Genomic DNA, 11439 nt, shown 5'->3' with positions numbered 1-11439 from the left:
ACGCCACCATTTTTCCTACAGGAGGTTACTTGTCAGGTTCTGTCACTCTTTTCCTCTTTTCACACCAGGTGGTCGTGTATTACCTTCAACACCAGCAGTGAAAATTCCAATTTAGTGGTTTCGTGTTAGAGCTACAAGGCTAATCTAGCTAACAAGATTTAAAAAAATTCAATCGTGAACTAAACTCGAAGATTACATAGGTGGCCATCTTGGACACTAAAAAAAAAAATCACAGTTTATATACTATGTGACAATTTGGATAAAAAGATTTTGAATCAGAGAGACCTTTACGTTTGCACTCAAGCGGCTTGGTTTGCCTTCTGGAGAACTGACACTAGTCCCTCATTTCACACTTTCACTCATTTCTGCCGAGTAGGTGACCCTGAATACTTAATTAATCTTTTAACGACTAGTGAAGCAATTCTGCTCTTTCTCATCCCTTGGGACACGCCTGCGCTACACCAGGTTGAATCCTCATTCTGCTAACACCCTTGACTCATCAGATCAAGGCTTCATGGGTTGAATGGCTTTGCTGCAGATTTCTGTGCTTTTACAACGTGCATCCCAACATGCATATCTGTAACCAGTGGAGTCTGAGGGAATATCGGCAATATCCTTGCTTGAAGGTTATCACCACAAAGTATGTAATACTGTCACACCACCAGATGTAATTACTGCCCTGTGACACGTTGATAAGGTATGATGTATCTAAGCACATTTTCTGACAACATGGATTTATCACCCTGGACAATCGTGTCTATTCCTATGGTCCACTGATGTCTTTGATCAAGAGTATATCATAAACATGCAGCCTTTTCATACCCGCTGGTCCAACCTGTCAAAAGGCTATTGGCCAAGGACTAGGAAAACCATCGGTCTTAGCTCCTCATGCCTAACAGTATCATCCGAACCCTACCCTTGAGCAGGTTGTATGTGCATAGAAATTTTAGATTGTTCCAACTTGTTCAAATTTCTGAGCTCATACAGCCTATGCGCATACAACCTGCTCAAGCCTATATAATCCATATTAAGCTTGTCACCTCCATGCAAACATGTTTAAAAATGTTAATCAGATTCAAGTCCATCCAACCATCCATGACTGTTCAATCCACAAAAGCCTGCTCCACCTCTGAAACTGCAGTTCAAAGAGTGAAACCTTAGTCAAGCCTGTCCAATCTTTGCAAACCCACTGCACCAATAAGAACACGGTCAAGCACTTACTGTGAATTGGAGAAGGAGGAGTTGCAAGGAACAAATGGGTAATATGGGACTGGTTACACCTGTATTTGGTTAATAATGAAGTGGTTTAATAGGCTGTTTTTATTGTAGCGAGGTGTCAATGACCGGCGAGAGAGTCGAAAGTCATCTTGAATAAACTGACAACAGTAGAAAACAATGGAAAGCCTTTAGTTTTGATTCATTTATTTGTGTAGTTAAATATCTTGACCCCCTATGGTATTACACCTATCCAAGCTCATCCAGTTGTGACTGTCCAAACATTTCCAACCTGTCCAAGCCTATTCGATTGTCTGAGCCTGACCAATCCAAGTAAGTCTCTAATTGGTTCAACCTCATGCACCCAATCTGTGGAAAACTATACAAACCTATGGAAATTCCATTAAACCAGAGAAACCTTATCCAGCCTGTCCAACTCAAACATACCTGTCCAAACTTATCCAAAGAAGGAAAGAAAGAGAGAATGACAGAGAAGGAAATAGATCAAGTAGGGACTCAACATATGGGAAATAACTGGCATGTAATTAATGCAGAGCTATTGGATGCATCGTGGAGCTCTGTTGTTGTTTACCCCAATGTTCTGAGTGATAAAATGTCAAATATGCAGGTGTTGGGATCACATTATTATACAAGTGAGAGAGAGAGAGAAGGAAGAGGAACATCTGGCCCTTTGAAATGCCCCTGGTGTATTAGCGGAATTTTAATGATCAAATTCTGACAGACGAGAGACAGAGACGCAGACGGGGAGACAGTTAGGGCTGCAGTAAACTACAGGAGAAGCAAAACTTTTTTTTATTTTTATCTCCTCACTAAACCTGTAAAAAATACTCAGGTCAAGAAAGGTTGCTTTAATATATCACTTACGTGACCGTGTTAAACCTTAAAATAGACGCATTTTACGGTGCCAGATTGTCCTTGTCCTTCGGTTGTCTTCGGTTGTGTCCGACTCTCAGAAGCCTTAAGAGAAAGCTGCAATTTTATAGCTAGCCGTAAATTTTCTCATTGAAGCCTTATATATGGTCATGATAGCACACACAATCAGGATGGCTAGTTAGCTAAAAAACAAAACAAAACGAAAAAACGTTATGGCGCAGACTAGACTTCACATTCAGACAAGTGAGACACGAACCCTTCAAAGGTCACAGCTGCTGATCCAGAATGAGCGAGGAGGCGCAGATCGTCTGCATATTGATCCTCCAACAATAACATAAGAAAAGAGCTCTAGTGAGCGTTCTGAACCCGCATTTGTTCATCTGAACACGTGATTTGTGCAGAACTCTCTGAAACACCCACACACACACTCCAGTTCAGATGGATTCTTTTCTTAAGAGATTTCAAAACCCCAAGGCACGGAACCTAAGCATGCTTTGTGGGGTTAGCTTAAAAGGGGGGAAAAAAAACAACAACAACAACAACGAGCCGACGAGTCTTAGAAAGGCTCGAGCATGAATCAGTCCCTGTAATTTTTTAAATTCCTGAGGAAGTGTTTGGGTCTGCGCTTGTAGCCCGGTGCAGGCTGAAGCAGGATTAGACACAAAGGCAGCGTACTTGGGTTCTGTAATCGAGAACCACAGTAAGATGATTTTAAAGGGAAAAAAAAAAACACTTCCAGCCCTCTCGATTTTTGTCCTCTTCTGATGTGTGTTTTTCTTTCTCTCGGCTGTTTCTCAGATCACAGGATGCCGGGCGTGTCTGTCTCCGAGCTTGCAGATCAGCGGTCATGAAGTGGAGGGCTGTGGCTCAGGGAGCAGTTGGGCTCCTGGAGCAGATCCTCTGTGCTGCAGCTAATCACGTGCCTTTATGCAAAGAGATTTTGGAGATTTCACTGTCTGTCTGTCTGTCTGTCTGTCTGTCTGCTTCTCTTGTCCCTGTCCATCTCTTGTCTCTCTGTCTTGCATCTCTGTCTCTCTGTCTATCTTTCACTCTCACTGTCTGTCTGTCTGACTTTGTACCTGTGTCTGTTTCTCTCTCCCTCTCTCTGTGTCTGTCTCACTGTCTGTCTCCTTCAGTCTGCCTTTCACTCTCACTGTCTCTGTCTGCATGCCTTTGTCTCCCGTCTGCTTCTTCTTTCTATATGTCTCTGTCTCTTTCTTTCCCTCTCTCTGTCTGTCTGTCTACCTTTTTTGTCTCTCCTTCCGTCTGTGAGGCTGTTGCTGTTAGTCTGTGTTTTGTCTCTTTGTCTGTCTATCGCTTTGTCTGTCTGCTTCTCTATCTGTCTGTATAAATTGTTTTTGTCTGTCTGCTCCTCTCTATCTGTTTGCCAGCCTCTCTGTCTTCTACTCTGTCTGTCTATCTTCCTCATTTTGTCTGTCTGTCTTCACCCTCTGATTGTCTGTCTGCCTCTCTTTCTCTCTGTCTGTCATCTGTCTCACTCTCTCTCTTGTCTATTTTCTGTCTCTCTATCGTTGTTTTCTGTGCCTGTCTGTCTCTCTGTTGCTCTTTTTCTCTCCACTGATATAATTATATTTCAAGATGCATTAGAGGTTTTTGCTATTTCATCATAGATTACAGACCATCAAACAATGACTATGCCACACAAACACACACCCACACACACACACACACACACACTTGCACACTTGCTGGATCCAGCAGGAGCACATTTTTTAAGACCTGGAGGCTTAAGAGCTGCCGCAGGGTCGTGTGTGAAACTAATCCCACGCCTCTGCGCAGTGACAAGAGCTGTGCTCTCTCACTCTTTCTCTCACACACGCACACACACACGCATACACACACACACACACACACGGCTTGTCGAATCTGGCCGACGCCGACTCAGCGTGCAACTTCACACAATGGTCCACTTTTAATTCCACCGAACTCCAGCCACACAAAGTTCTGTGTTAACGTTTATAAAAAGCAGCTCGAGAAACCTTCCAGCATCGCTCGCACTTACAATGTTCGAAAAGAAAAAAAAAAAGCTTAAAACCATAAAAAAAGCTTAAAAAACCATCTCATCTGTTTTATTCAATAAAAGACAATGTCTCTGATTAAGATGCATCTAAAGATGCCTCTGAAGAAAGTGGAAAGCATGCAAACAGTGTGTGTGTGTGTGTGTGTGTGTGTGTGTGAAACTAAAAGCTTAACGTGCATTTATAATAGAGTTTATCCTGGGCTAAGCATTTTATGCTAAAAGGCTATGATGGGCATCACTGTGTTTTAGAGAACTTTCGAGTGCTTTTTCTGATTTAGAGCAAGTCACTCACACACACACACTCTCACACACACATATACACACACACTCACGCAGACACACTCACACAATTTCGTCCTACATACACTCCCTAATGCTCTGAGCACACGCAATTAAATTAAACATGAAATCCTTACTCAATAAATCACAGCTTCCTAGAAGCACACACACACACACACACACACACACACACTCGTTTAGAAGAACATGGACTTTAATTGCCTTCATTATTTGACATCAAACGCATTCTTTACAGCCAGTAATGTTTCTGATTACAGCATGACCAAAACATGTATTTAATATTGGACGTCACTCAGATCGCTGCAGATTTCTTTCAATTTAGGGGAAATAAAATCCGTAAGAAATGCCGTGGCTCTATGATGGAAAGTAAAATCTGTTGCTATGGTAACATAGAAGATCATGACCCAAGCTCCTGAAGTTTTCCATAGGAAGTATTTCTGTATTATTAAGTCATGGGCTAGCAGGATTAGATCGAACAGAGTCAGCAGATTTGCTCAAGTGAATATACAGTACATCGATTGAGCTCCTTCTCCCATGCGTCCGTGGTGTCTTTAAGTTCTGGTACTTTGTGTCTCTGGGTCGTTGAGCGTCGAACATTACGCATGCCGTCCCGTATTTTCTTGGGGCTATCCCACTGTCCTGATTTTATTTTTTGCTGGAGCTTTGCAGACTTGCCCTGAGTTCAAATATTGTTCGACTCCATAATATATTCAGCGCAGTTCAAGCTTGACTCTAAGGAGGCAGGATTACAAGCAACTTCCAAGTTAGAGGGCGAAGACCCTAGACAAGACGTGATGCTGAAGATGCCATTTAAGTTTACCTCATTACCATGGGTGTGACTCCGTCCCCTGCTTCACCTGCCTGCTCCATACTTGAAGAGTGCATCTTCTTGCAGAGTTGAGGACCTCACTTCATCTCCTTGCTTAGCTGAAGACCTCACTTCATCTCCTTGCTTAGCTGAGGACCTCACTCCATCTCCTTGCTTAGCTGAAGACCTCACTCCATCTCCTTGCTTAGCTAAGGAACTCACTTCATCTCCTTGCTTAGCTGAGGACATCACTCCATCTCCTTGCAGAGTTGAGGACATCACTCCATCTCCTTGCTTAGCTGAGGACCTCACTCCATCTCCTTGCTTAGCTGAGGACCTTATTTCATCTTCTGGCTCAGCTGAGGACCTCACTCCATATCATTGCTTAGTTGAGGACCTCACTCCATCTTCTTGCTCAGCTGAGGATCTCACTCCATCTCCTTGTAGAGTTGAGGACATCACTCCATCTTTTTGCTTAGCTGAGGACCTTACTCCATCTTCTGGCTCAGCTGAGGACCTCACTCCATACCTTTGCTTAGCTGAGGACCTCACTCCATCTTCTGGCTCAGCTGAGGACCTCACTTTATCTCTTGGCTCAGCTGAGGACGTCACTCCATCTCATTGCTTAGCTGAGGACGTCACACCATCTCCTTTCAGCTGAGGACCTCACTCGATCTTCTGGCTCAGCTGAGGACCTTACTTCATCTCCTTGTTCAGCTGAGGATGTCACTACATGCCCTTGCTCAGCTGAGGACATCACCTTACTGTCTCTTGGACATGGTTTCTCCTTTCCGTTCCATTTGAAGCATTTAAAAGAACAAAAAGGTTATTATTTTCTTAGAACAAGCTTGTTCAAATATCAAAGATGTATATCAGACTGGTGTCTATTCTATGTTTTACTCACCCAAAAGTAACAATAATTCTAGAGAACACTGTATATGGATAAAATGGCATGTTATTATATGTCTCATAATAAACTACTAAACAATAAACAATCTCTCATGTGTCACCTGATTAAGGCTGAGTGTTCAAATGCATTTCTTTAGATTTAGTCAAATGTTTCTGTCTCACACACTGTCTGACGGTCTCACACATTCTCTCTTGCTCTCTGTCTCTCTCACACACCCTCACCCTCTCCTTCTTTCTATCTGTTCCATCTGTCCTTCTCTTCCTTCTACTGAGTCTGTGTCTACTTTTGACAAAGTAAATCTTTACTGTGCATTTTGACCCTGCTCAGCTGGGCTAAGCTGTATCGGTCCTTCAGCAGGATTTAATGCAAGCACACACACACACACACACAAACACACACATTGTGTGGGTGTTCTTCTGGGTGAAGATCTAAGGCAAGGATCTCAAATAAGAAAGTCTCCAAGCTGAGTGTGTAAATGTGGAGTTATTAGCATGCAGCAACACAAGCTCAATCAAAGTCATGGCGGGCAACACTCCTACACACACACTCTCACACACATACTGTAGACCTCTGTTTACGCACACAGACCTCTTCTTATTTACCTGCATTGGAGATCACATAGTAGAACATAAAACAAATGTAGCACCGTGTATATTGTAGTTCTCAGATAATTGCCAATTACTCCCCACATGCCTATTGTTTATTCTCTCTCTCGTCCTCTCTCTCTCTGTCTTTCAATCTTTCTATCACACACACAAACACATTGACGCTCAAATATACGATGTACATACAGATAGAAAGACCTGCATAAATAATAGAAAAGGAAAGAGACAGCTGCAGAGCATAATAGATAGAGGAAGAAAGTTAAAAGACAGCGAGACTGTAGGAAAGAAATCACTAATCAATACAGTCCCAGCTCCATGCAATACTACCCTGATCCAAACCATCAATCAACACTACCCCAATCCCAGCATTGATCAATGCTGCGCCGATCCTACCATTGTTCAATACTGTCCCATTTAAAGCATGGATCGATACTGCCCCAATCCTGGCATCAATCAATACTGCCCCATTCCCTGAAACGATCAATATCGCATCAATCCCACAATCCTTTAATATTGCCCCAATCCTGTCATCAATCAATACAGCCTGTTCCCAACATAAATCAATACTGCTTTTATACCAGCATTGATCACTTTTACACTAATCCCACCATTGATATATAGTACAGCTTCAGGTGGGATTGAACAATACTGCCCCAATCCCACCATTGATCAATACTGCCCCTAGTTCAGCAACAATCAATATTGGCCTAATCCCACAATCTTTCAATATTGCCCCAATCCTGGTATTAATCAATACAGCCTGTTCCCAGAATTGATTAATACTACCCCAATCCCATCATCAATTAACACTACCCCAATCCCAGCATCGATCAATACTGCCTCAATCCTGGCATCGATCAACACTACCCCAAATCCCAGCATCGATAAATACTGCACTAATTCAGCATTGATCAATACTGCCCAGTCTGATCAATAATCAATACTTCTCCTATGCCAACATTAATCAATTTTGCTCCAATCCCACCATCGATATATTGTACTGCCCAGCCCCACTACTGACCGATGCTACCCTTATTCCAGCATCAATCAATACTGTCCCAATCTCAAGAATAGTCATTTGAGCCAACATTAATCAGTATTGGCATGGATGCAGTATTAATCAAAAGTTGGATTGAGGCAGTTTTGCTCAATGTTGGGATAAATGCAATATTGATCGATACTGAGATTAAAAAAATACATAGATAAATCGCAGGATTGATTTATACTACCCCAATTCCACCATCATTGACTAGTACTGCTGAAATTCGAAATTTTAGGACTGGCCCTAGCACATTATTTCCTTATTTCCAAAAAATACGATCCCACTACAGACCAGCAGGAGGACGGTGCCTGCCAGCGATGATCAACACTGTCCTGTTTATCAATACTTCCTAAGTCCCAGCATGCCAACACTAGTATTGAATGAAATTACATAATCAACACACAAACAAAACATTCAACCACAAAACTACAACTTGAAGCAGTATCAATCCATTTTCCTCAACTGCAGCATCGACCCTGCTCGAAAGTCAAATCTTAGTCCCTATGCGTTATGATCCAACAGTTAGCATGGGTCAGCTCTAACTCAGGAGGTTAGCCATTCAGTGCTCTACTACAACTGTTTTAACTCATTAGCTCAAGAACGCATCCTTGTGCCTGATCTAAAGAACATTCCACAGTTCGTTCTATGAGGTATAAAGGACATGTGTGAGTTTTATAATCAAATTAGAATGCTAGCATTTCTCCACGTACCTAAACATTTGTCTCACTGAATCAGCCTTCACATATCCTTAACCTCAGCAGCTGCTTAATTATGTACAAGTAAGGTATTTTACACCTGCAACAGCTTTCGCTCCATGATTCTGGCCTTGATGTTCTAAAAAAACAAAAAAGTTACACCTCCCAGGGATTTTAGTCACTCTGAGAGTCTACTAATGCTTGTTAATGCATTGCCGGTTTATATTAAGAAGAAAGTTGTTGCAACAGATGTGCTGTGTAAAAGGGGCTTTTAATCTAATGGCGGTCATGGGGAGGGGAAATACATGCAAACAGCTGTTTCGGTCCTGTAGAAGGTAGTGTATTTTATGCTGATTTTGATATTTCATACTAGGTTGAAACCAGACTTTTTCAAGGACTTATTTGACCCACAATAAATGTAACCACATTATAAGCACACTGGTAGTTTGATGGTACCTGTAATATGGTATTTTTGACAGTACCATGGTACTTGATGGTGCTGACCCTGCGCTCTGACCCCAGCCAGGCTGGGATATGCAAAGAAAGAATTTCACTGTAATGTATATGTAACAAATAAAAGCTTAACCTAAGTCTCCTTGGATAGGTTTTAGGCTCCCCGTGAGCTTTTATACAGGATGAAACAGCATGGACAGTGAGAGAGTGAGTGAGTGAGATACCATTACTGTATACCATGTGCATACACTGGCCCTGCTATGGCTCTCTCCAGAGGTTAATGCACAATACTTGGGTGAATATTGGATACCGCAGGGGCTACCAAAGTTCAGCAGGTACCTGATATGGTACTTTCTGTACTATAGCACACCACACCAGTAATAAGTAGTAAGTATTGTGTAAAGCTGCAATGACAATTGTTAAAAGCGCTATACGAATGAAATTGAATTTAATAGTATGGGGCTAATGTATTAACCTAATATAACATCTAATATAGTACAGTGTGCCATATTAGATAGCTGAAGAATTATAGTAGTATATAGTATGTGTATATAGTATGTGTATATAGTATGTGTACTACAATATGTATATAGTATGTATAGTATATAGTTTATATATACTGTAGTATATGGTATGTGTACTACAATACATTGATGGTATCACAGTGCCTACACTGGCACGTCTTAAAGTGCCCACAATGGTAATGTCTGAAGTACAGCAGTTCTATTTGTATATTGTGTACTATGGTATGTACTACAGTTCACCATAGTAAACTTTATTATAGGTAGGAAGTCTTACGGGAAAAGATCATTGGAAAGATCTATTTACAGTTTGCTGATGACACCATCGTGGTGAGCCTGATCTCTGACAACAATGAGACGGCCTACCTGAAGGAGATTGGGAATCTGGAGAACTGGTGCCAGAGGTACAACCTCCTTCTAAACGTCAGTGAGACAAAGGAGTTGATAGTGGACTTCAGCACTAAGCAGGAGAGGAACCACCAGACCCCCATCATCAATGACAGCCCAGTGGAGAGAGTGAACAGCTTCAGATACCTCGGTGTTCACATCACGCAGGACCTGTCATGGTCCTGTCACATCAACACCGTGGTGAAAAAGGCCCGACCGCATCTCTACCACCTCAGACGCTGGAGAGACTTCAGACTGACCTCCAAGGTGCTCAGGAACTATTACTCCTGCACCTTAGAGAGCATCCTGACGTAAAACATCTCAACCTGGTTCGGGAACAGCACCATGCAGGACAGACGGGCATTTCACTGCATATCGTACTGTTTATGACTTTGTGTGTGACAAATAATATTTAAATTTGAATTTAAATTTGACATTTCCATTTGGCTAAGCAACTTATAACCGAGTTAGATGATTCAGTTCTTGGTTGGAAAGAAATCCCAGGTCCCCAAATCCCAGATCTGATCCTTACAGTTCTAATTTTAACATTAATAAAGACTGGCCTTATTTCTGCCCTAATCTCGACATTAACTGGATAAACTCAAAGTCATATTTTACACTTAATTAAAAGAACATGATCGCAACACATTTAAGGAAGTACTAACAATGATAGCGACTAAAAGAATGGACAAATGAAGGGGAGGAAGCAGCAGAGGAAATGTTGTCTATCAATATCTTCCAACAAGATAGTACTTACTTAAAGATTTAGGTTATGGTTTGGAATTCAAGGTTCTTTAATTCCTTCACCTTCCCTCTCTTCCTCACGATCTGATTTGTTGAAATATTCTTCCAGCATGCAAAAGTCTAATAGGAAATAAGAGTTGACAGAAAAATTAGCATGTACAGTACTTTTACAAATTTAAAAGTTAAAACGTTGCCAAACAAGTCACCATTTTTATTACGAAATGTGTTAGGTAGCATGTTTATAACATTTTAATATGCTTTAACAGAGCACCAGCATCCACACAAGATCTCCCTTGCTCACTTAGCAAAATGGCTTTTTGTCTCGTTTGTGTCCCCAGACTGCAGCAAACAGCAAATCTTCTCTTTGAATCTGTCTCATTTTCCCGAGAAAGACTCCACCATTCAGTGCCCTCCAAAAAGAAAAGCAGCAGAAGCATCGATAAAAGGATAAAGAGATATCGACTCTAGCAAAAAAAAAAAAAAGCCCCCGTGGGGTCTTTTATGGTTTTATGGCTAGGCTCTAAGTAAAAGAGAATATCGTGAGAAATGTGTCGCATCTACAACAACAACAACAACAGCAACAACAACAACTAGAGCAGATAGAAGAAGACGCGAGAATGAGATTGGGTCCTTTGGGGAAATGTTTGTATACAGCACGTGGCACGTGACAACATGGTTTTCACACCTTTATGAATCTCTGTTATGTATGATAATTAAATCAGGACACATATGGCGGTTGCGAGCTTTGTAGAAGTGCCAGCGTGGGTAGTTATAGCGTGTAGTTAATGCGTTTTTATTCGCAGTCTGCAACTTCCTTGTCCTTT

Source organism: Clarias gariepinus, chromosome 20 (genome assembly GCF_024256425.1).
Source record: "Clarias gariepinus isolate MV-2021 ecotype Netherlands chromosome 20, CGAR_prim_01v2, whole genome shotgun sequence".
NCBI classification, from domain to species: domain Eukaryota; kingdom Metazoa; phylum Chordata; class Actinopteri; order Siluriformes; family Clariidae; genus Clarias; species Clarias gariepinus.
This window is presented reverse-complemented; position numbering follows the sequence as displayed.